This window comes from Meriones unguiculatus, chromosome 7, assembly GCF_030254825.1.
Source record: "Meriones unguiculatus strain TT.TT164.6M chromosome 7, Bangor_MerUng_6.1, whole genome shotgun sequence".
Classification (NCBI taxonomy): domain Eukaryota; kingdom Metazoa; phylum Chordata; class Mammalia; order Rodentia; family Muridae; genus Meriones; species Meriones unguiculatus.
The window spans coordinates 12561404-12586057 of record NC_083355.1 but is presented as its reverse complement, the minus strand read 5'-3'; the positions used below and the strand labels follow the sequence as shown (position 1 = coordinate 12586057).

The following is a 24654-nucleotide window of genomic DNA, read 5'->3' as shown; positions in this document are numbered from 1 at the left end:
TGTAACTGCTTTCCCAGTTAACACCTCACATTCTGACACTTTCTCATTAGACAGTGCCGTGGGGTTAAGAACCACAGAAGTATGCTTTTGCGTTGTGTATTCCCACAAGTCTTTATACAAAAACAGATGGCCAGCCCTGAGACCAGCCACAGCAGGCGTAAGAACTAGCCATTCTCTGGCTGGGGAGGTGACACAGTAAAGTGCCTCTTGCAGTGAGTTGGAGAGTGATAAAAGACCTGGCTGCCTCACAGAGCGTGGGCTGTCATGCACCCATGTACACACCCATACTGACAAGAACATACACAGACCACATACAACATAACACACAACAGTGCCATTCTCAGGCATAGCTGAGGGCCGTCACTCACCCGGTAGTTCTCAGCATCCCTAAGGGGTCGACCCTCTAATTCCGTCCCTGTCGTGGTGGTGGCCCTCAACCTTAAAAGTATTTTTGTTGCTACTTCCTAACTAATTTTCATACTGTTATGAATCATAATGCCATATATGCTTTCTGATGGTCTTAGGTGATCCCTGTGAGAGAGTCCTTCAACTCCCAGAGGGTCGCAACCCACAGGTCAAGAACTACCACTGCCTTACCCTTTATGAGCAGCTAAGTTAGAAGTTGTCAAGGGTTTTGCTGTTGGTTTGGGAGGGGGTGTTTTTGTTTGTTTTTTACTTTTGTTGAGAGACACTCTCCTTTTTTAGCCCAAGCTGGTCTTGAACTTGTGACCCTCCTGCCTCAGCCTCCTAAGCGTTACAGCTATGGTTCACCACCCCCAGCTATTGTGCCTTGTGTTTGCATCCGCACGTATGTGAGTGTTCAAATGTGTGTACGCCTGGGCACAGGCCGTGTTAACCCTGGGTGTATTGGTGATAGCCCCCTATCTTCACTGAGGCAGTGTCCCAACCGAACCCAGAGCTCACCAAGCTAGCGCGCTTGCTCCCGGGCCCCCTTCCAGGGCCGCAATTGCAGGCGGGCTCCGAGGTTCCCAGCTCTTGGCCTCACACTTGAATGGCCAGCACCTTCACGGAGCATCTCCAGACTTTTCCTGACCGGCATCTACTGGAAGCCTCTCTGACGCTTTTCCTCCCCGTAACTGAACATGGGTTTCCCTCACAGCCAGAACTGCGGCAGGTAAAAGTAACCGTCCAGTGGCAATGCTTGACAACTCAGCCAGTTGGCTCCAGTCTCTGCCAAGTAAAAGTTTTTTCTAGAGCCCCACTTTTCACATAAAATTTAACTCTGAATCCTGAAAAAAAACAATTACGACATAAAACTTGGACTTCATGTAAGTGTTGAAAATGTATGATTTGGGAGACAAATTCTTAAAGTCTCTCTGCCAGGTTTAAGAACTTTGGAAATTGAAACATTGAACATCGGAATTCCCCTCAACACAAAAAGCTTGAAAGAAGAAAGAGAGAGAAAGAGGGAGCTTAGGAGGGAGGGAGGAAGGAAGAAAGAAAAAAGAAAAGAAAAGAAAAGGAAGGAGGGAAGGAAAAAAAGAGGAAAGGCTTTGGTGGGGATATGGCTCAGCTGTGAAGGGCTTGCAGCACACAGGAGGACTTGGGCTCAGATCCCCAGCACAGAGCAGGCGAGTTGGTGCACACCTGGTACCCAGCATGCGGGGAGGAGAGAAGCAGGTCCAGGGAGCTGGCTGCCAGCCCGCCTAGATAGAACAGCAGGCTCCAGGCTCAGTGCGTGAGCCTGTCCCCCAAATGAGGCAGAGAGCGGTTGAGGAAGATGTCCGCTGATGGCCTCTACTCGCATGAACTCGGGACCTCTGGAAGGAGAGACAGTGTTCTCAATCGCTGAGCCGTCTCACCAGCCCTGCTCTTTTATTTTTAATTTTTAAAATATGCAAAGAAAAAAAAGAAGCCCAGACGAGTTTTCAATATAAACTAGCTGTTCAGGTAACTGTGTCACTGTTGTGTGTGCCTCACAAGAATGGTAAGGGAAGTTGTGTCCAGAATTCACACTTACAATAAGGGGAGACTGGATTGACCTTTCTTTTCCCCATAAAAGAACATAGAAGCGATGAAGTCTTTTCCAAAAGTGGTGTTACGGGGGCTGGGCATGGTGGCACATGCCTTTGATCAGAGCACTCAGAAGGCAGAAGCAGGTGGATCTCTGTGAGTCTGAGGCCAGCCTGGTCTGCAAAGTGAGTTCCAGGACAGCCAGGGCTACATAGACCTTGTCCCCAAAAAGAAGAGAAGAAAATAATAATAATAATAATAATAATAATAATAATAATAATAATGGGCTGGCTGTGGGTCAGTTGCTTAGACTGACTGCCTAGCATTCATGAAGCCCTGGGGCCCATCCACAGCAGGGCCTGAGCCCCGAGAGCCTGTTCGTATAATCCCAGCACTCAGGAGGCAGAGACATGAGGATCGGGAGTTGAAAGTCATCCTCAGCTACATACTGAGTTCAAGGCCAGTCTGTGTTACTGGGGACTTTGTCTAAAACAAAACAAAGGTAATGAGGGACCCATGGTGGGGTTTGCTGACTAGCACCAAAAAAAAAAAAAAAAAAAAAAAAAAAAAAGGCCAATTTTCTTTTTCCCTGCAACTTTCTATTTATAACTTTAAACAGACTTGTCTTTCGGTCCCTGTCATGTGAAGAAGAGAAGTCAAGTACAAAAGATGAAACTGAAGACCAAATATTGCTGGCTAGGAGATAGTCTGGCTGTGTTGGTTCACTTTCCTATTGTTCTTCATGAAACCCCCAGGGCTACGGTCCATGGGTTTAACTAGTGGGCCTATATTGACACCAGAGTAATCAAAAGTGGGTTATCCTGGAAATGGAGAAATGGCACAGTGCTTCAGCGCCTTTGGCTGCTTTTCCAGAGGACCTGGGTTTGGTTCCCAGCACCCACAGAGTGGCTCTCTGTACAGCTCTCTGTACTCCAGTCCCTGGGGATCCAGCGGCCTCTTCTAGCCTCCTCAGGCACCGGGTAGGCAGGTGGTGCACAGACATCCACACAGGCAAAACGCGCATACAAGTAAACTAAAGATAACAGCAATTAGCTGCATTTGCAGGGAGGGTGTGGGAGATGGGAGCTCACTGTGTTGCCCAGGCTGGCTTAGAAATCAAAATCCCCCTGCCTCAGCCTCTCGGGTGTGAGAGTGACAGGTATAAGACACCAGATCAAGCTTCACACTATTCTTTGTATTTTTACATTTAGAATTCTCAGGTTTTGTTGTCTTGATTTTCATGTCTCCATTTGGTTTGGCTTTTTTTTTTTTTTTTAACTAGCTTACAGAAAAATTTTGAATGGGGCTGGAGAGATGGCTCAGCGGTTAAGGGTGCTTGCTGCACCATTATTAGAACTAGAACTCCAGTCCTAGCACCCACATAACAAGCTGAGCATGCCAGACCCAGGCCTGTAACCCCACATCCAAGGAAGGCAGAGACAGGAGTGCGGGGACCAGCTGGCTTCCACCCTGGTCCCGGAAACAGGCCACAGGTAGAGAGAGAGCCTGCCTGAAAAACGGAAACTTCGGTGGAGGGTGACGCAGGAGGCCACCTGAAGCCCACCAACGCCATCAGTGTGTGTGGAGGTCGGAGCACCTATACAAATACACAGATGTACACTCACACAGACACACCAAAAAAATACATCTTACAAGATAAAAAGAAAAGAATTTAAGAGGCCAGGATGATAAACCCACACATACCACTCGGCTTCAAGAGTCACAGCTGAAACTGGGCATGGTGGCGTGCACCTGTAATCCCAGCACCCGAGAGGCCGCAGTACGGGGATTGCCATGAGTTCAAGGCTAGCCTGGGCTCATAGTGAATTCCAGCGCTGGCAGAGCTACACAGCATGACTCTCTCAGAAAACCAACTAACCAAACAAAACAACAAAACTCACTAGTATCACTGACATTTTCCATTTTATATCTCTAAAAGAATACTTTTCTTAGTTTGAAAATTTTTTTGAGAAAATGTTTTGATATCTGGTGTTTTGAATTTTTAAGCATTTTTACAAACATTTGTAAATGTGTGATTGATCTGGATCCTCCATTTTAGATGATGAGGCCAGGAATTAGAAGGGAAATGACTGTCACATGTCAGATTGTGGTTTAGGTTTTGCTGGTTCACAAATATCTCCAGACCTGAAGACAGCACCTGCTTTATTTGTCCTGGTCCATGGGTAGATTGAGTGGTTCTTTGGTCTGGGCAAGCTAAGTTGATGCCATGATTTCCAGTCAGTTGAGAGCTTGGCTGGAGCCAGATGACCAAAGTTAGTGTCATGGGAGTGATAGTTGAGTCCTTGGTTCTCATCTTTTTTGGCAGGCTAGGTTATTTGGATGCTGTCTGGATATATATGTGTGTGTATGTAAGTAAGTATGTATGTATGTAGTATATATATATATGCATGCATGTGTGTAATATACATTATGTACAGGTATGTGAGCACATGTATACATGTATGTAGTATGTGTACATGCATGTGTGTATATGTGTGAGTTAGGTATTATGTACACATATGAGAGTACATGTATGTATGTGTGCATTGTGCATGCATGTGTATATGCATGTATGTAAATGTATGTGTGCATGTATGTATACATGTGTGCATATGTACATGTGTGCATATATGTGTGTATGTGCATATATGTGTATTTGTGCATGTGTATATATATGTATTTATATGTTTGTATGCATGCATGATATGTGCATGTATGCATGTGTGTATATGCATGTTTTATGTATGGTGTATGTATGTATATATGCATGTGTGTATATGTATGTGTATGTTGGCTTTAGCAGAGCTGAGGCCCTAATGTACAGGCTCCTTGAAGGCCTCAACATGTACTGTATGCTTTGAAAGCCCAACTGGAGCTAGGGAGGGAGCTCAGTGGGTAAAGATCTTGCCTCACAGCACCCACACTAAATGTAATTCCTGCGTTCGGTGGGCAGAGACGCAGGATCCAAGGAGAAGGCTGACAGGCTGAATCAGGGAGCTGTGAGAGACGCTGCCTCCATGTACAAGGTGGAGCACAGCTGTGGAAGTTACCCACTGTCCACCTTTGTCCTCCACAGGAACTTACCTCAGCTAAGCTCCAGCTCATGCCCCGTCCTGAGCGCTGGGATTATGGTGTTTGCCTCCACACCTAGCTGTGCCAACTCAGATTATTATTTGATTTGATTCTGCTTTTTTTGCAGCAGAGTGTAGCTTGCACTGGCCTTGAGATCATGAAGTATCTCAGGATGGCTTTGAACTCCTGATCCTCCTGGAGGATCACTTCCCAGTGACAGACTTGTGCCTCCTAACTGCCAACTGAGATTTTTTTTGAATTACATCTTAATTAATTACGTGTGTGGTGTGTGTATGTCACAGGACAGCTTTTCCGAGTCAGCTCTCTCCTTTCAACATGTCTCAGAGACTGAGCTCAGACTGGCAGGCTTGGCGGCAGAGTTATCTCCCCAGCTCTGAGGTTCTTTATTTTTAAAAAGGTTTATCTTACCTCTAGTCATGTATGTACATGTGTGTCTGTCTGAGTGTATGTCACTTGTATGGGGGTGCCTGTGGAAGCCAGAGGCATGGATTCCCCTGGAGCTGGAGTCAGCCTGACAGGGGTCCTAGGAATCAGACTCCTTAGCTGCTGGGCCGTCTCTCCAGCTGAGATGTATTTATTTTTCTTTCTATGTATGAGTGTTTACCTGTGTGTATGCACATTGTGCATGTGCCTGATGCCCTCTGAGGTCAGAAGCGGGTGTCAGATCCTCTGGAACTGAAATTATATATGGTTGTAAGATGCCATGTAGGGGGTGGGAACCGAACCTCGGTCCTCTGCAAGGTCTTTGTCCTGTGGCCTCAGTGAGTGACCTTAGCCCTAAGCCATCCTTCGGGCCCATCTGAGATTCTCAACAGGAACAGCTCTCAATCTGTGATAGTTCTATCATTTTTGTATTCTGCCAGTCAAGTCCAAAGCCAACAGGAGGTTGGCTCAACGCTGGTTTCAAACCCTATAGTGCCTGAGAAGTATGAGCCTTAAAAGGTCAATCAGTTCCCTGGCTTAGATGCCAGAGGAGTAATGTGCTTGGAGCCAAGAAAACAATTTCCCTATTAGGGTTGCCGGCCGGCAGGGACATTCTCTGGCAGTGTAGGGCTTATCTCCGAAGATGTCCTTGCGATTGTTTACAAAGCCTAGCTCAAGATCCTCAGTGAACCCTGTGTCAGGAAGGACACTTGGCCTCCAAAACACAGGCTGTATTTCCTGAAAGCTGATTCTTGCTTTAGAATGGTCCTCAAGCAACCAAGACTTATGTGGCAATGACTCGGTAGAAGCTGAGCCTTCAGCTAGGCGTGGTAGCTCATGCTTTTAATCCCAGCACTCGGGAGGCAGAAGTGGGTAGATCTCTTGTAAGTCTGAGGTCAACCTGGTCTACATAACCAGCCAAGGCTATGTCGTGAAGAAAACACAACAACAAATTTGAGCTTGCAAGTGAATGAGGTACCTCATGTCCATAATCTCAGCATTCAGGGGGCTGAGGCAGGGAAGAACCCCACAAGTTCAAGGCCAGTCTCGGCTGAACAGTGAGTTCTTACAATGCCAAATTCCTATTTCAAACAAACCCAAAACCAAAACCAAACCACAGCTGGGCAGTGGCGGCACATGCCTTTAATCCCAGAATTTGGGAGGCAGAGGCAGGTGGATCTCAGAGGCAGCCTGGTCTACAGAGCAAGTTTCAGGACAGCCAGGGTTACACAAAGAAACCCTGTCTTGAAAAACCAAAACAACACACTAACAAAAAACCCAAAACAAACCAACCAAACATGCAAATAAAAAACAGAGGCGGGCAAGATGGCCCAGTGAGTAAAGGGACTTGCTGTAAAGACTGACTGGCTGAGTTTGATCCCTGGAACCCAAATGGTAGAGAGATCTAACTTGAAAGGATTGTCTTGTGGCTTCTACATGTGTACTGTGGTACATGTGTGCACATATACATGCATAAACACCACGAATGAATAAACAATTATCTTTAAAAGCCAAAAACAGAGACCTTCAAGATCAAGATGGCTCAGTAGGTCAAGATACTTGTTGCACAAGCCTGAGTTCACGTCTTGAAAGCCACACATTAGGAGAGAACCAGCTCTGGAAAACTGTCCTTTGGTCTGCATGTGCAAATGTGGACACGTGTAAAATAACCAAATGAGAATGGATGCAAATAAAAAAAAAACCAAAGCAAAAAGAATCTGGCCTTTCAGCCGGCTGGTGGTGGCCCACACTGTTAATCCCAGCACTTGGGAGCAGAGGAAGGCAGATTTCTGCGAGTTTGAAACTAGCCTGGTCTACATAAAGAACTGGTCAGCTGGGGCAACACAGTGAGACCCAATCTCCAAAACAAACAAATAACACACATACACACACACACACACACACACACACACACACACGAATTTGAGGTTTCTATTGGATTCTATTGATATGGAGAGTCCATTTCAATGTGGGCGGTGCCATCCCTGGGAAGGTGGTCCTGAGTTCTATAACAAATTAGGGTGAGCAAGCCATGAAGAGCAGTCTAGTTAGCCGCACCCTTCCATGGCCTCCGGTTCAGTTCCTGCCTCCTGGTTCCTTGAGGTCCTGCCCTAGCTTCCCTCGATGACCTGAGAGCTGTTCAGATGAAACAAACCCTTTCCTCCCCCGGAAGTTGCTTTTGGTCATGTTGTTCTATTACAGCCATAGACACCCCAACCAAGACAACTAAACTGTGTTGTGGTCATCTCACACCTAGATGTATACCCACGAGGGACGAAAACGTGCACACGGACATTTGTGCACCAGTGTTCATGACAGCACAATCTACAATAGTCAGAAAGTACCAGGACCCTAAGTGTTCACTAGCCGATGGATGGCTAAATAAAATATGGTATTCAGGATGCAAAGGGATGAAGTACTCAGAGATGTTGCAGCGTGGGTGAAGCGCAAAAGAACGCTATGCAAAGTGAAAGAAGCCAGTTACAAAATGATTCACCCTTACGATCAGACCATCAGGTCCTGTTGGTAGGAAATGTCCAGAACATGCAAATACACAGGCGGCAGCGGAAACGGGAGGGGGCTTTGAGGCAGACGTGCTTATATTGTCACAGTTGCGCAACTCTGCGACTGTACTAAAAATGACTGAGTGCGTTGTATGGCATGTAAATCATGTCTCAGTAAGGCTACTTAAAAAAATAATAATAATTTGAAGACTGGGCTAACCTCCCTGGAAAAGTGTTTGCTTAGCACGGACAAGGTCCTGGGTCTAGTCTGTTCTCTAGTCCTGGACTAGGATAGGGAGAAGGAGGGAAGGAAAGAGGGAACGGGGAGGAAAAGAGAAGGAAAAGGAAGAAAGGAGGAGGGAAATTAGAAAGGAATGAGGAAGAGAAGAAGAGGAGGGGAAATAGGAAAGGAAAGAGGGAGAAGAGAAAAAGAGAAGGAAGGAGGAGAGGAAAAAGGAAGGAGGGAGCACCAGGTTCGGGGTGAGGAGAGAAAAGGGGTGATTCTTTCTTTTCCAGTCAACTTCTAGGTCAAGAGTTTCAGCTCTCAAAGGGCAGAGACTTAATTCTGCCTCAACCAGCCCCTGAATCCCCAGAATCTAATAGTTTGCTGAATGTGTAAGAGTTTAAAAGTCTGTAGAGTGTAACAGAATTTACTGTTTACTGTGTCATTTATATAATGGATGCCACTAGTGAGAAAATAATCTGTGTGCCAGTCATGGTGACACACACTTTTAATCCCAAAACTCTGGAGGCAGAAGCAGGCCTCCAGAGTGAGTTTGAGGCCAGCCAGCCAGGACTACATAGTGAGACCCTGTCTCAAACAAACAAACAAAACAACCAAAAAGATCTACTTATGGAATAGAATTTAGGGCACTCATAGCCAAGCTAGAGCACAAAGGCAGAAGTCCACATCATTAAGCTAAAGCATGCAGTAGTTCCTCAGAGACATTTGAAAGCACTTGTTTCCATGTAGGTGGGTACAGGAACACTTGGGTAGAGGAGGCATTGGATGCTTTTAAAGATACCTGGTCATGCCGGATGTGGCAGATCATGCCACTCAGGCCAGAGGTAAGAGGGTTGCCACAAATTCAAAGCCAGGCTGTGCTACGGAGCAAGATTCTCTCTCAAAACTGACAGCTGCATCAAACAACCACAACAAAGATGCTTGGGCATGAGGAACAGCACAGGCTGCATGCCGGCTAGATGGGCCAGCACGGCAAGGAGGAAGCTGAGAGCTTACCACATACAGAGTTTTGCCTGGGCGGGAACCTTTTTTGAAGCAACCTTCTGCAAGGCACCAAGAATATAGAGGATGGCTCCAGCTTCGCCAGAGAAGTTCACTAAGTAATAGACAAAAAAAGAGGCTGGTTGTGACAAGAGAAAAGACGCAGAGAGGGAAGAAAGCTCCATGGAGAGGAGTCAGCACACGCAAGGGTACTGAGGCACTGTGGAGCTTATGAGAGATCACAGCAAGAACTCTTAAGTGGTTTTTTGAAAATAGGAAGGAGTACTATTTTTCCTCACTGCTGTGGCAACATCTGACAAAGGCAGCTTAAGGGAAGAAGGGTCTGTTTTGGCTCACAGTTTGAAGGGACATAGCCCCTTGTGCTGGGGAAGGCACGGTGGCAGGAATATCAGATGACTGGTTACACGGAGGGCAAAGAAAGTGGATCTGGGTTACCAAACCTCAAGGCCCCTCCCCAGTGACTCACTGCTCCCAATGAGGAATGAGGGTCCACACTCCCCACCCCGTAGGTTTTCAGAAAAGTGTTCCCCGTCGAGGTCCAAACATTTAAACACGAGGATTTACGGTGGACCTTTCACACTCAAAGCAGAATAGAAGGTTATGATAGTGTGGCAATACGGGGAGGCATATTTTTGTTCACCTCATGCTACAAAAATGCATTTAATATGATCTCTGAGAGGACCCCAAATATTAGTAGTCCTAATACCTTTCAAAATCCAAAGACTCTTCTGAGTCTCGGGCAATCCCTTCACTGTGAGCCCTTCTCATGTATGCTGACACAAAGTAAACATTCTATTCCACAGGAGAGGGAACGGGGTATCAAAGATCAGACGAGGAGCTGGAGCAATGGCTCAGTGGCTTCCTCTTCTTGAGGACCTAATTTTGGGTACTGATTCCTACATCATGAAGTTCGTCACAGAAATAGAAACCGTAAGACACCAAAGCAAGACCAAATCCAGCAGGGAAAATACCAAACCCTTAGCTTCATGTCCAGCATCCTGGACTCTTGATGGGTGGCATCCTCTGGGCTCCAGTGGACTTGGCTCATCATCCCCCTTCACTCTGGTTTTGTCACCTTGTGAACATGTAGCCTCTGTCTTGGGCTGGTTTGGGTCCACGGCCTTTGCTTTCCTCAGCAGATGTCCTCCGGTCCTGGAATCTCCAACACTGTGGGTCTCTTACATCTCGGGCCTTATCTTCATAGCGTCACCCAGTGAAGCTCAAGGCCTCCATGGAAAAAAATCCAGTAATGCCACCCATCATCGTGCTTCAAGGGCTTTCCAGAATGGGGTACAAGCTCTAAGAACCTGTAACTCTTGCATTTTCCTGTCTGCAAAATCAGCACTGTGTGGGTGGTGATGCCGCTAGCTCAAAAGGTGGCCTGCCCAATTTACCACAGCTGCAATGATCTCCGTGCCTGGGTGGAGGCGGAGAAAAGGTTTCCCTGTTGGTTTATTTTTATTTTTTAGAGCAGGGGTAATCTAAACCCATTTTCCTTTCAAATGAATTTCAATGTCCTGGAGATGTGAATGGGTGGAGTCCTGTCCCAAGGCTCCATTCTTACTGCTTCAGTGTAAAATGCTTTCATTATCTTCATTAATTACCTTTGCTTTGTCCACAGGACTTTGTTCACAGATGTCAAACTGACCTAAGTCTCTTTCCTTGCCAAGCTACACATTTAAAAAAATTTTTTTTTTCTGCTCTGTCTGTTTGGCTAGGGGCAATGAGCAGTAACCATACAACAGCCTGAATGCTCTGCTGTCTTGAATTCCCTTTGCCAAACAGCTTCGGCCATTATTTTTGGATTCAGTCTCACACAGCCTTCAGGATTCAGGCTCAACAGGCTTTTTACCAGAATATAACACACATGACCTCTAGTCTAATTCCTGACAGACTGCTTGTTTCTCTATGAGACCTAATGAGCTCAGTTTCCACTGTCAGCATCTCTCTGTCTGTCTCTGTGTGTGTGTGTGTCTGTCTGTCTGTGCACATGCGTGGGTGTGCTTTTCCATGCAGCTGCTTAGGGCGGTAAAACTTGATTGGATGCTGTCTCAGTTGCTTCCTCACTGTTTTGTTTTGTTTTGCCAGGTATGATCTTTCACAGAACTTTGCAGTGTTGGCCAGCTCCCCAGAGTCCCAGAATCCACTTATCTTTGCCCCCAATTGCTGTGATTACAGATGTGCATGTGTTCTTTTCTGGCTTTTCCATGGCTTCAGGGGAAACAAACTCAGATCCACACGCTTGAGCATCTCCCCACCTTCCAGGGCCTGCATTTCTATCAGCATTCTAGTCTTCAAAACTCCCAACAGGATGGCCCATTAGGCTGTTTGTAGCATTCTAGGACTTCTCTGGCCACGTTACCAAATTTCTATAGTCCGCACAAGCCATCTCCAAAGGCCTGAAAAAAAAAAAAAAAAAGCAACAACAACAGCAAAACCACTGGGCAAGGTTTATATTATAGCAATAGCCACACTTATCAATAGCATTTTTAGGGGGTATGTTTTTTAAAAGACCTTACCATGTAGCCTTGGCTGGCCTGGAACTTACTATGTAGACCAGGCTGGCCTCAAACTCATAGAGACCTGCCTGCCTCTGCCTCCTGAGTGCTAGTATTAAAAGCATATGCTGCTAATATCCTGCCTCAGTAACAGTTTCCAAAGTTAGTTACTTTTGTCATTTCTCTGACCAAATACCCAACAAGAAAAACTTTAACCCGTGAGTATAATAGTGGCATGAATTTTATAGGGTTAACAAACAGCTTTTCTAAAAACTGGATTTGAGGCCCATTCCGCAGAAGGAAGCACACATTAGCATATGTCTGGCACTGCAAATCAGGCCCAGAGCCTCTGGTTGGGGAGCTCACTAGTCCCAGGGGTAACCCTGCTATTATTTTGCCAAATACACAGGGCACAGAGTGCTTTTTAATCCATAGATTAGTAAAGCTCTCAAACTCGTTGGAGAAGGTTTTTATGCAGTAGACACTAGTTGACACAGGCACTCAGAACTCTTCAAAATGTAGGGAATAAGTGTCTTTGGAGCGCACAGCCACAAATGAGCCATTTATATGACACTCCCTACCCTAAGGCTCACCGACAGTCATGCGCAGATTGTAGGAGCCAGAGGTTGGGGAGGAGCAGACCGAAAGAGCGTCTTCTGGATATGACAGGACTGCTGCACTCATGAACTCACCGCGGCCGTGACTGCCTGCACCAGACCTGCAGAAGAGCAAGCCAGTCAGCATTCCAGCACGGAGTGTGGAAAGGACTCTTGAATCCCCACCCCCTGACTGAGGAACTATTGACAGTTGGTGGCTTCCGGGGGGAGAGAGAGTGTGTGATTCCTGCGAGGTTCACCCATGCTCCAGTGGAGAGCCCTAAACCCAGATGTGTATGAACAGCACAAATTGCAGTTGGTGGGATACAAAATCTTAAAAAGAAAAGAAGCAATGTTAGGAAGAGAGGTTTGTTTGGGCTCACTGGTCAAGGGCATACAGTCTATTGTGTGGGGAAGGTGCGTGGAGTGGGTACAACTCCTGATCTGCCTAAAGAAACATGAGGCAGCTTGCTCATATCTTAGCAGACCAGAAGCAAAGAAAAGGAAATTCTGGGTTTCCCAGTCAGCGTCTTGTTTTTTTTTGTCGTTGTTTTGTTTTGTTTTGTTTTTGTTTTTTTGTTTTTCTTGTTTTTTTTTTTTAGGAGAGCGTTTTCTTAATATATTTCACGCTGGTCTGAATTCACCATATAGCTCAGACTGGCCTCAAATTTTTGTATGTATTTATATAAAAATGCCACACACACAGCCTGGCAGCGGTGGCGGTGGGCTGCTCTGAGCAGCTGTGCGCCTGCCCATCTGAGTAGCCTTGGGAAGCAGGGATCGAGGCTGCTCTTGCGGGACAGATGTGTTTGGCCTCAGCAGGCAGGGACAGGTTGTGAAAGGCTGGAGCAGAAGATTTTGTTGTATGCAGGCATGAAAGTGATTGGGGTCCCAGAATGAAAACTATAGGATTGTCCATCGGGTTTTGGCACCAAATATTAGTATTTATATAAAAATGCCATGAACACAATGGATTTTATATGAAAGAGGTTTATTGGATGGAGATAGAGATAGAGAGAGAGAGAGAGGGAAAAAGACACACAGAGAGAGGTAGGGGTAGGTAGCACCCAGACAAAGAGAAGGGAGAGAGCAGAAGAGGGGGAGAGATCAAGAGCAAGAGAGTAAGAGAGAGGGAGGAAGTGGCAGACAGGTCACTATGTACCTGGCCCAGATGATGTCATGGGATGCAGGTACTGACATAGGACATTGTCAGGACCCTAAAGGTCCCTAAGGGAAGGCCAGTTGAATTGCCTGCACAATGTAACACTCTTGACTCAGCCTTTTGAATGCTAAGGTGACAGATCTGCAAATGCCCAGCATTGCAATGCCCTGTCTCTTTACGTCTCTCTCAGTACCATCTTCTCTATGTGCCCTCTGAGAGGATACCTGGACAGCGTCTTTCTCAAGCTTTGACCTAACCACATCTATGGAGACACCCACCGCCTTCTGTCACATGTGACTGCTATCCACAGGCTCCAGATTAGGATAGAGACATGGTTCCCTATCACGTTAAGCTACAGAGAGAATGCTGATCGGTTCTGCTTCTTGACTTTATGGCCTGTTTGCTGTGAAGACGTGCCCTCATGTCTCCAAAGTTCCCTAACATCAAACGCATCACTGTCCTGCTCTTTGTTCAGTAATCTCTACTTCCTTTTTTTTTTTTCTCTTCTTCTTCTTCTTCTTCTTTCCAGACAGATGCATCATTTTCTCCATAGTCCTTCTCAGGGCTATCTTTGACCTTTCAGGCTCCTTCCTTTCCCTGACACCACCCACCCACTAACCCACCCACCCACCCTTCACATGAGTCACCAAATCTCAGCCTCACAGTCCCAGAGCAGAAGGGAAACTTCTCATTTCCCTCCTCAGTTCCCAGGGATCAGGCTGTCAGTCCTAAAGAGGCAACGATGTGCTCTGACTACTCAGGGAAAGGCAGGACCACAGTCCAGGTCCCTGCAGCCCACTCCTGCCACACTGACCACGCAAGGAGACTGCCAATGATGCATCCTAGGTTCCATCTTTGCTGCCCCTTTGAAAACCCAGCCTTGGGCTCTTCTTAGGAAACCATAGAACCCTCCCAGGTTGACTTTCTCCAGTCTTCCTTTTGGCTCACCCTCTTTCAACTCTCTTCACCCATCACACCGCTTTCATCTTGACTACCTCTTGGGAAATGGCTTCAGCATTTTCCAGTGACCAAGAGGCAAGGCCTAATATCAGTCCAGTGACAGTTTACTGAGCGTATGTGTTCTGCGCTGACTGCTGGGAGATAAGCCAGATGCAGACCCAGCCTTCAGCCGCAGCCTGTTGCATATTCTGCTGAGGCCCCACGTTCATGTTTCTCCCCTGCTTTTCCTGCCCACCCACACAAGTCCGCTGTGGCCCCGATAGGGCCTGTGTCCACCGCAGCTAGCTAGATGTCTGCAGCTTCAGAGTACTGTCCTAGATAGTTGCCCTACCCGCCCTATCCCCTTGAATCCTGTACAGTCTTGAGAGTGTCTCTGCCTGTGAGAGTGAGGCCTGCCCTGCCTCCTCCCTAGGTCCTGTACTGAACTTCTCCTTGGGTGGCCCTTCTGGGGCTCCCCTAGTCCTCTAAGGCTGAGTGGTAAGACCTGTTTTCTGTCCTGGGTTGACTGACTGAAGGGAGCCTTGGCAGCTGCCTTTGTTACTTCTGGTGTGTGTGTGTGTGTGTGTGTGTGTGTGTGTGTGTAGGTACCTGAGGAGGCCAGAGCCATCAGATTGCCCAGATTACAGATGGCTGAGGGCCACATGACATGGGTGTTCCTAACTGCTGAGCCATCTCTCCAGAACCCTGTTCTCCTTCGCTTTAACTGTCAACTTGACACAGTCAGCTGAGAGGAAAGCCCCATCTGAGTAACTGCCTAGATCAGATGGGCCTGTGGGCATGTCTGTGCGACGCTGACTTGGTTGTTAATTGATGTGGGAAGGCCCAGCCTGCTTAGGCAACATCTGGAGGCACGTGGTCATGGGCCGTACGAGAAAGCTAGCTAAGTGAGGGGGTGAACCAGCGAGCAGAGCCGGTCTCTGCTTTGAGTTCCTGCCCTGCTTCTCTCAGGGATGAGCTGTGTGACCCGAAGGTGTAAAACCAAATACATCCTTTCTTTCCTTAGTTGCTCTTGGCCAGAGTGTTTTATCCTAAGGACAGAAAGGGAAGTAGAGCACTCAGCTTGTCAGGCTATGTCCAGGGTATGGAGCATTCATAAGGTCACCGCCACCTCTGAGGATCTGGAAAAGAGAAATAAGACCTCCCTGGGAAATGACGCTGTCATATTTAGCAAATGAAAACACAGGATGCCAGACTGAGACGCAGCCCAGTGGTACAGTGTACAGTGTCAGCTTAGCACGCATGCTGTCCTGGATTCCTTTTCTAGTGCCACCAAAATAGGGAGAATGTGAAAAGTTTACCCACTTAGAATTTCAGGTGAACACACACACACACACACACACACACACACACACACACACTATATATATATTTAGTGCAAGTATATCCTATGAAACTGTTGGAACATGTTTATACCAGGAAATCATTAACTGTTTGTCTGGAGTTTGGAGGTAGCAGGGAACCCTATGCCATCTCTGGAATCCTTAGAAAATCAAACTCTGACATTGCTAATACACATGGGTTAGAACTAGGAAGTGGAAATCAGCTGAGGTCAGAGCGAGTCCCTCAGCTCTAGTTTTCTCTTGAATCTTATCTGGGGATGGTCCACGACAGAAATGGAGCATCCAAGTCACAAATGGGTCCTGCAGTGATGGGCTGCTCCAGCTCAGACCAGGCTTATGTCTCTGGGTTGCTATCACAGACTTCCTTTGGTGGTACACCCATCAAGCTTTTGTGACTCTGTGGTAGAGGCTTGGAGTCCAGGAATTGAAGTGGCTGCATGGTTAAGCTCTGGTGGAGCACACCCCTGATTTTTCAATACCAGAGGACAAACCGTGCTACGTTCTTATAGAGTGGGGAAAGAGAAAGAAAGAACCAAGTTTGAATGCTGAGGGCTATGAGGATTAGCCAGGTAATCCCTGTCTTTACAGAGTGCTTGCTGCAATTTTCTATCCCATGCCTCCTGGGATAAAGAGAATGAGCTATGAACACACGTGTTCAGTCCTGGTGCGTGTGTGTGTTGGGGGGGGAGGGGACAGATGGCATTAGGGTCTCTTTAACACCATTTTCTCTGTGAGCTTGGGTAATTAAGATGAAGTGAGTCTATTCTTACTGTGCTGGGTCACTGATGATTACACCCAGAGTCAGCAAATCAGTTTTATCCCAACTGGTACACTTTTGAGACATGCGTGCTGGTGCACAGCTTTAGTCCTAGCACTTGGGATACAGAAGTAGGCAGATCTCCATGAGTTTGAGGCCAGCGTGGTCTATATGGCTAATTTTGCGCTGTCAGTGCTACACAGTAATACTCTGTCTCAAAAATAAAGAGAGAGAGAGAGAAAAGAAAGAAAGAAAGAAAGAAAGAAAGAAAGAAAGAAAGAAAGAAAGAAAGAGAAGTTACAACTCACTGGTACACTTTGCATTTCTGCATTTCTATTCCCAACAAATGGCACAATCCCCTTCTTTGGGGTGAAAGTGCACAGGGCAAATTTTACATAGTGTTTCTTGAGGGCTTCTTCTACCAAATGGAATGCCTGTAGCAGCATTCCACCCCAGAGGTAAAGACGCAGACTTAGGTTTCATAACTCCTCACTGAAGTCACAAGGCTGGGAGGGGACACAGCTGAGACCCTGTCGTTCCTATAGGAGGCCTGGTTCTGTCCCACCAGCCATCAGGCCATGGAGACGGACTATAAGAGCTTGACACGTCAACAAATACTTTGACAGTAAATAAGCTGGAGGAGATTCCAGATAAGAAATCCAAATATTGAGGAGGAAGAATGTGACGTCATCACCCCTTCTCCCACTAGATCCTTGACTAGAGAAGCCTAATCCGGGCCAAAGCCACTTTACAGCCACAGCTGCTCAGGTGAAACTCCTGTTTGCATTTCATGGGACCTGAAGTTATCTGAATTACCATTTGAAATATCTTTTTTTTCCTCAGGCTACAGGCCAGACTCTGGAATCATGAGAGGTGTGTGTAAGTGTGAAATGAGGTCTAAACAGGAGCGAATGCAGAAAGGAGCCTGGGGGAAGCAGGAGGGAAGTGATTTTTGCCACTTACTGTGAGAGCAGCCCGGTGGACTGTGGCTCTGGGGACTGGAACTGAAAACTCCCTGGGTCCTTCTGTCTCCTTCAGATGTGTGGATCTCAGCTCCTTCCCAGGAACACCCCAGGCCCGAGGGTTAACCACCCCAATGACTCACACCAACTGGCTGTTTCTGTCAAAGAGCACTTCTGTAATTAGCCTTTGTGACCAATATGTCCAGCCACGAGACTATATTATGATTGCCTTGTGGCCACTGCCGGCTCTTTAGCTAACAAGGACCTGCTGGCTGGCAGGGGACTGGCTTCTGCAATGCTACTGTTCCTACCATAGTTGGATCATGAACTAATAGACAGGTGTGATATGCTGTTCTCAGAGATTACTGATCTTACTGACTTTTCTCCATCACCTTGTTTCTCAGAGCTTCTCATCATTCTCGTTTGGGAAGAAAGTCACCAAGTGGCCCAGTGGTAAGCACCCTTATTTGAGATGAGCCACCAAGGACCTGCAAGGGCCTCAGCCTGATCCCAAGCCCACACCTCTCACAGGTTCTGTGTTCTCTCGGTGCTGAGCCTTGCGTCTCAGGAACACAGAGAAATAGGCTGGTTCACTCCTCACAGAGCCCCTACCCAACAAAACCACAGGGAACCTGCACCTTGGTTCCCTCAGGGCCCCGGTGGGTTCCTGATTGGTCAGCTGGGAGCCTGGGGACCACAGTGGCCCAGAAAATCCAAAGACAGTGTCAAATGACAGAGTAAATGGCGCCAGCCAAGGATCCAAGCTGTATTGTGACTTCATGAGTCAGTTAGGCACCTGCTCTCTCCTCAGTTACTTCTGTTGCTCTTCCACAACTCAACCCCAATATTACTCTTTTCTCACCAAGATGGAAATGCCATTATTGTTTAAAGTACAAATATCCAGTGTTCAAACTATATGTGGGTGTGTAAAATTTATGTGTAAAATTTATATAGCAAATTAATGTTTTTACTTTTAAATTTTAACCAAACTATGTACTTTCTTTTTCTTTTACCTTACAGTGATGAAGATCAAACCCAGCAAGGAGGGAACTGGATCATGGCCAGGGGACCCTCATTAATAGAATCAGCACCAGTATAAGAGACCCCAGAGAGGCTAGAGAGATGCTTGAGGGTTAAGGGTGTATACTATTACAGAAGCCCCCGAGTTTGAGTCCCAGCCACCTGTGTCAGGTGGCTTACAATGCCAGCTGCTAGTCCTAACTGTGGCTCCAAGGGATACTGCATCCCTAGCTGCCTCCATGGACACACACACACACACACACACACACACACACACCCTCCCCCATATACATAGTTAAAAATATAGTTATTTAAAATTGAAATAAATAAACAAAACACCCCACATGGCTAGGCATTACCTATGAGCTGGAAAGTAAGGCTCATAGGTATGCCAGGTATACCAGATGCCAGGCAAGCCCTCCACAACTGAGCTACATTCTCAGCCCCAAAATACATTTATTTATTTCAAGAAATATAAAATAGGAAAATGGTATCAAAAGATGTATGCATTTTGTAGCCCTCATAGACAGTCACTATATAATGGACACACTTTATATCAATAAACAGATTAAAATAACTTTTGAAAGTAAGTTTTTAAAAATATAAAACCAATGAATGCTAACTGCAGAAGAGATACAAAATAATAACAAAAATGTAAATGAAGAGCACAGAAAGTCTACTTTGTAGACAAATTTTTAGCAAACATTATGCATACATACACATGCTTTTATATAAACAGTATCAAAGTTATATATTGTTTTAACGTTAATTTTTTTTCAAGCCAGGAATTGTGCCAAATCTCTGTAATTTCCTAATTCAGGGAGGTTGAAGCCAGAGGGTCCTAAACCAGCTCAGGCTACATGGCAAGATGCTGTTTCCGAAGGCCAAAGCAGAACAAACAAAAACTGGAGACCTTGGGGACCTCCCTCTGGGTTACTGCAGGATGAAATTAATCTTTCTAATGACTGCAGTCTTTTGTGACATTATGTCTTGATTGAATTTGTGGCAGCAGTGAGCATCCTTAAACTCAAGAGCAGTTGTTCTCTCTGGAGCAAGGAGTAAACTAAAACAAAAACAAAAACAAAAAACCTAGAGTGTGTGATTTTTGAAGTCTCACATTGTCTGAATTTTGTTGAAGACAATAAGAACAATAACAACAACAACAGCAAACATCAGACACTAGAAGGAAGTTGTGAGCTCAGCCAACATTCACAAAGGTTATTTCTGGACAGACAGGCCTGGCACGATATTGTTTTTTAGCTTGCTCTGCCTTCCCTTGCTGTCTTTGTGTTGTTGACTAAAGTAGAATTTTTTACATTGCACAAGACGTAAGCTTTTAAGCCATGCGAATGTCACATCTGGTGACACAGCTCCTGGTTTCCTGTTCATTACATTTGTTTCCATCCCCTGCCCCAGGCTGCTCAGGACCTGCAGGCCGGTGTCTGATTTAGTCAAAAAAATCGGGACAGAACATCCCCCACCCACACCCCCAGGCATTTGAAGACTGCCTAGAGGGAGAGTTTGAGGCAGGGTGTGGTGACGCGTTGACTCCTCAGACCATGCAACGTGCAAGGCAGTCCCTGGTAGCACGTCACTTGGGCTATGTGGTTTTCAGCCTGTGCAGGAGGGTTGAGGCTTGCCCAGGGCCAGCAAGAGCAGAAACCCTGCTTCCTGGCAGGTGCCGGGTGTGAGCTGGCTTTGCACTGACCTGGCCAAAGGCAGCTGGCTGCTGTTGGGCAGCAGGCTGCACCCACCCCTAGGAAGTCCAAAGGGACATGGAGGAGGACGTCTTCAGTGTTTCCATAGAGGCCACAGACAGAGTGGGCGGTTGCTTTGCGCTCGCTGAGTGTTAAGACACTTCCTCTTTCGTTTGTGAGTCTTCTTCAGGCCGACACCTTCCTAACTCACCTTAGAGACTGAAAAAAAGGGAACCCAAAGGAGACACTGAACCTTGGAAGGAGTTGTAGAGCACGGGACTCTGTGCCGTCACTCTGAGCCGCAGCTGCGGAAGTCATTGGGGGAAATTATGGGCATCCTCCAGTGGTCACAGGGGCCACTACCCTGAAACTTGCTCCCCTCACCCATCCATACATCAAACCACTTATTTTTTCTTTGCTTCTGTTTGTTTTGTTTCAGGGGACAAGGGTCTTGCCAGACAGCCTTGAACTTGCTGTGTGGCTCAGGCTAATCTCAGCCTCCTTCTGTCTCAGTCTAGGGAGAAGGTGACTTGCTTAAAGTAAAAACTAAATGCTCACATTCGTTTCAATTTGGGATTACTGTATTCATGTACAGTTAATGTGTATATGCTCCTCATTTTATAGAGTGATTACAAACGTGTGCATGTGTGTCTGGACGTACACACATCAGATGGTGGCAGGTTTTAGAAACTGTCAGAGGCACAGAAAATAACCTGCCTCCTAAGACATCAAAGGATGATAAGAGGCCACAGCCCTGAAGGGCTCCCTGACTGCTTAGCAATCTGTAGCTTGCCTGCTGATAAGCATCTATTTAGCTCCAGTAAACAAAGGCTGAAGCAGAACCATAGCACTTGTTCCGAGAAACAGTAACTGAAGTCACAAGTCATAAATAATAAAGGAGAGAAAAATCCTCTTTTAACTTAATGGACTAAAAGATATCTTTGCTTTTCATTTTTGCTAATGGCCCCTCTCTCTCCCTGGGCCCTCTCAAGAGCTAGTCCATTATGGAAGAATCTGGCCTCGGTTTGCAAGCAGGACGTGGTCCAAGACATTAGCTGTCAGTTAGCTGTTTGGAACAAAAAGTGTGCTGTGCTGGGTCCCATGGTTCCTGTGCATGATGCTGTTTGGCCCCCAGGGGCTGTGAGTTCTAGGCCTCAGAGTGAAGGTTCTCTGCAGTGGAGAGAGAAGACAGTCAATGCCTGTTCCTTTATACACGGCCTTTGCTTTAAGCATAATGGAAACAGCTTCAGATTAATTTTTATCAAATGATTATTTGCTATCTTCTCACCTCCCTGTTGGTATATGGTGCCAGAGTCCATTTCCTGCCTTGCAGCATCCTTCCCTTTACCTGCTGGACCCACCTCCAGGCTTGTTGCCCTGCTTGTGTAGTCTGTAACCCTAAATTACCCACTTGTTCCTGCTTCCTGACCAAGCACACTTGCATTTCCTCCAGGGCGGTGGATATCAGCCGAGGGCTGGAGAAAAAGAAGGACATAGCAGGCATGAATTCATACTAGGGAGGGAATGGCCGAGAACCTCTTAACCCTCCTCATGTAAAAATAGGCTAGCCAGCTGAGTGTGGTGATGTGTGCCTGTAACCCCCGTACAAGGAAGGGGTAGGCAGGAGAACTGCCTTGAGTTCAGGGCTTTCTAGTAAGTCCCAGGCCAGTCTGAGACTGGCTCAAAGAACAACAACAACAACAACAAACCATAAAATGCGTTGGCTGTGAGACTTGAAAACCACACTGCTGAATACAGATAGAAAATAGGGAGTCGAGAGTCTGGAGAGATGGCTCAGCAGTCCAGCGTTAGTGATCTTCTAAAGGATGTAAGTTTGGTTCCAGGCACCTATAGCAATCAGTTCACAACCACCTGTAACTCCAGTACCATGAGATTGGGCACCCTCTTTTGGCTTCAATAGGCACCTGCACACACACACACACACACACACACACACACACTCACAAACAAATATTTTAAAATTTTAAAACAGAAAGAAAATTCAGACTTTTGTCCACATTTGTGGAGTTCTCAGGCAGTCAACTGCATGCCATTTTTAGAACACAGTCAGTTGGCAAATTACTCTTTCCTGGGAAACCCAGGATGGCCACAGGGAAGCCATTCCCACATTCCCACTCTGGGGCCCCCCTCTCAGGGGATGAGCTGGCCCTCTGCCAGCTTGCCTCGGAGAACCCTGCACATGGACTCCTTTACCAGCCTTTTCTAACTCCAAATGATATCTTACAAGAGTGACAAGCCTCTCCACATGCCTATAAGAAGACACAAGCAGGACACGAAGAACAAAATTACAAAGGCAACAGGGTCCATGTTCAAAGAGAGATAAGACATTCAATCGGTAAAACGAGACAGGGAGTGTCTTTGTGGTTTTGAGCTACTGTGACAAAATATCATGGGCTGGATGGCTTATTGACAAGAGAGGTTTGTTTCTCACAGTTCCGGAAATTGGGGAACCCTAGGTCAATGTACTGGTATGTGCTGTCTGTCAGCTCCACTCCTTGGTTCATAGGTAATATGCAGCTGTCTGGAGTCTGTCTCATAGTGTCAGGAATCCGATTCTTGGGGCCTCAGCTTACCATCCTCTAGTCACTTCCGGTACCAGTCAAGTCTCTCACTACTGTGACCAATTGCCTGAGGAGTGGAGACTTAAGGAAAAACTTATCTGGGCTTACAACTCTAGGGGACACAATGCCTGCTATGGTGGGGAAGGCGTGGCAGCCTAAGCCAGAGAGAGCTAGCCACGTGGTGTGTCCACAGTCAGGGAGCAGAGACCAAGGAATGCCGGAGTTTGTCTTGGCCCACAACCGTGGGATGGTCCCGCCCACACTTAGGTTGGGTCTTCCCACCTCACCTCATCAAGAAACTCCCTCGCAGGCACGCTCAGAGGTGTGTTTCAAAAGTGATTCTAGACCTGATCTCTGATTGACTCTGTGGGCTGCAGAGCTGGGTTGGAAAACGTGGGCCAAGGTACCTGGCCAAATGCTACTTTTTTTGTTGTTTTGGGACAGGGTTTCTCTGTGTGACAGCTCTGGCTGTTCTAGACTCACTTTGTAGACCAGGCTGGCCCCAAAATCAGAGATCTGCCTGCCTCTGCCTCCGGAGCGCTGGGATTAAAGAGTGCACCCCCACTGCCCTGCCAAATGAAACTTTTAAAATAACTGTGTTGACATATCATGCGATAACAATAGTAAAAAGAGTCAACACATTTAAAAATGGGTGTGATGACACGTACTGTGATCCTGTCATCCAAGAGGCCGAGGCAAGGGGATCGTTGTGAGTCTGGGGCCAGCCTAGGCTACTACTTAGCAAGTTCAGGGTCAGATGTGATGCGGGCAGGGATCGGGAAGGATTCACCCAGGTGATGTCAGCTCCACAGCAAGCTATGTAACCTCTGCCTATACGGAACCATGAATAATTTCTGCCTACTGGCAGGACTATCGTCTGCAGTGATATGGATTAGTGATTGTGAAATTACTCTCAGTGCGTATTGTGCCACGGAGCAGTTAAATGCAGAAGTAAATTATGAATAATGGAGACAGACTTTTCATTACTAGGGAAGGGAGTAGTACGCGTGAAGAAATGGAAAGCGGTTAGCCTGTGGTGGGAGACAGGAATCAGAAAGATTGGAAGGAAATTCCCAGTACAGGCATCCTGTGACGACTGATGTAAAATCTGCTTGTTTGGAAATATGCCCTGGAGGCTTTAGAAGCACAGGGGCATCACACTGACAATTGTTTCAAAAATGGCTCAGGAGGAAAAAATAATGGGGGGGGGGGAGAAAAGAATCAGAGAGGATCGTGGGGAAATACGAACAAAGTACATTATCTGAAAGCATATTTTTTTAAAAGTTGGAGGAGATAGAATGAAATGATGCAATGAAAATGTTCTCATGTGAGGACTCCAGAGGTTAAAATTATTATTTTTTTTCCAAGACAGTGTTTCTCTTATGTAGCCCAGGCTATCCTCAAGCTCAAGAGATTCGCCTGCTTCCAGAGTTCTGGGAGGTATGCCATCCCTGCCCAGCTAGATAAAGGTTTTTGAAAACTTGTTCTCACCACTCTCCTGGGAAGCCTTACTTTATTGCCCAGGCTGGCCTGCAACTTGCTGTATAGACCAGACTGGCCTCCAGTTTAAAGATCCTTCTGCCTCTGCTTAGCAAGAGCTGGAATAACAGGTGTGTACCAGAACACACTGCCTTAAATGATTTAAAAATAAATGGATAGGCCTGATGGCTCATACTGTAATTCCAGGGCTTGGAAGTCAGAGACAGGCCCCTTGGTCACCTTCTGCTGTTACGGTGAGTTCAAGGGCAGCCTGGCCCACTCGAGATTAACTGGGTAAGGGCAGTTTGGCTGGGTAAGGACACCACGTATGAACCTTGTTATGATAGCTGCGACGAGGATA

General features: G+C 46.6%; 1 long non-coding RNA gene across 1 annotated transcript; it reads right to left on the bottom strand.

Moving 5' to 3' along the window:
- Window positions 1-8913: 8913 nt before the first annotated feature.
- LOC132655104 (uncharacterized) lies at window positions 8914-17628 on the bottom strand. The gene is made up of 3 exons (XR_009592739.1): window positions 17517-17628; window positions 12332-12456; window positions 8914-11639 (listed from the first exon to the last, which is right to left on the bottom strand). It is a non-coding gene; the product is annotated as an uncharacterized LOC132655104 (long non-coding RNA).
- Between the last annotated feature and the right edge of the window lie 7026 nt (window positions 17629-24654).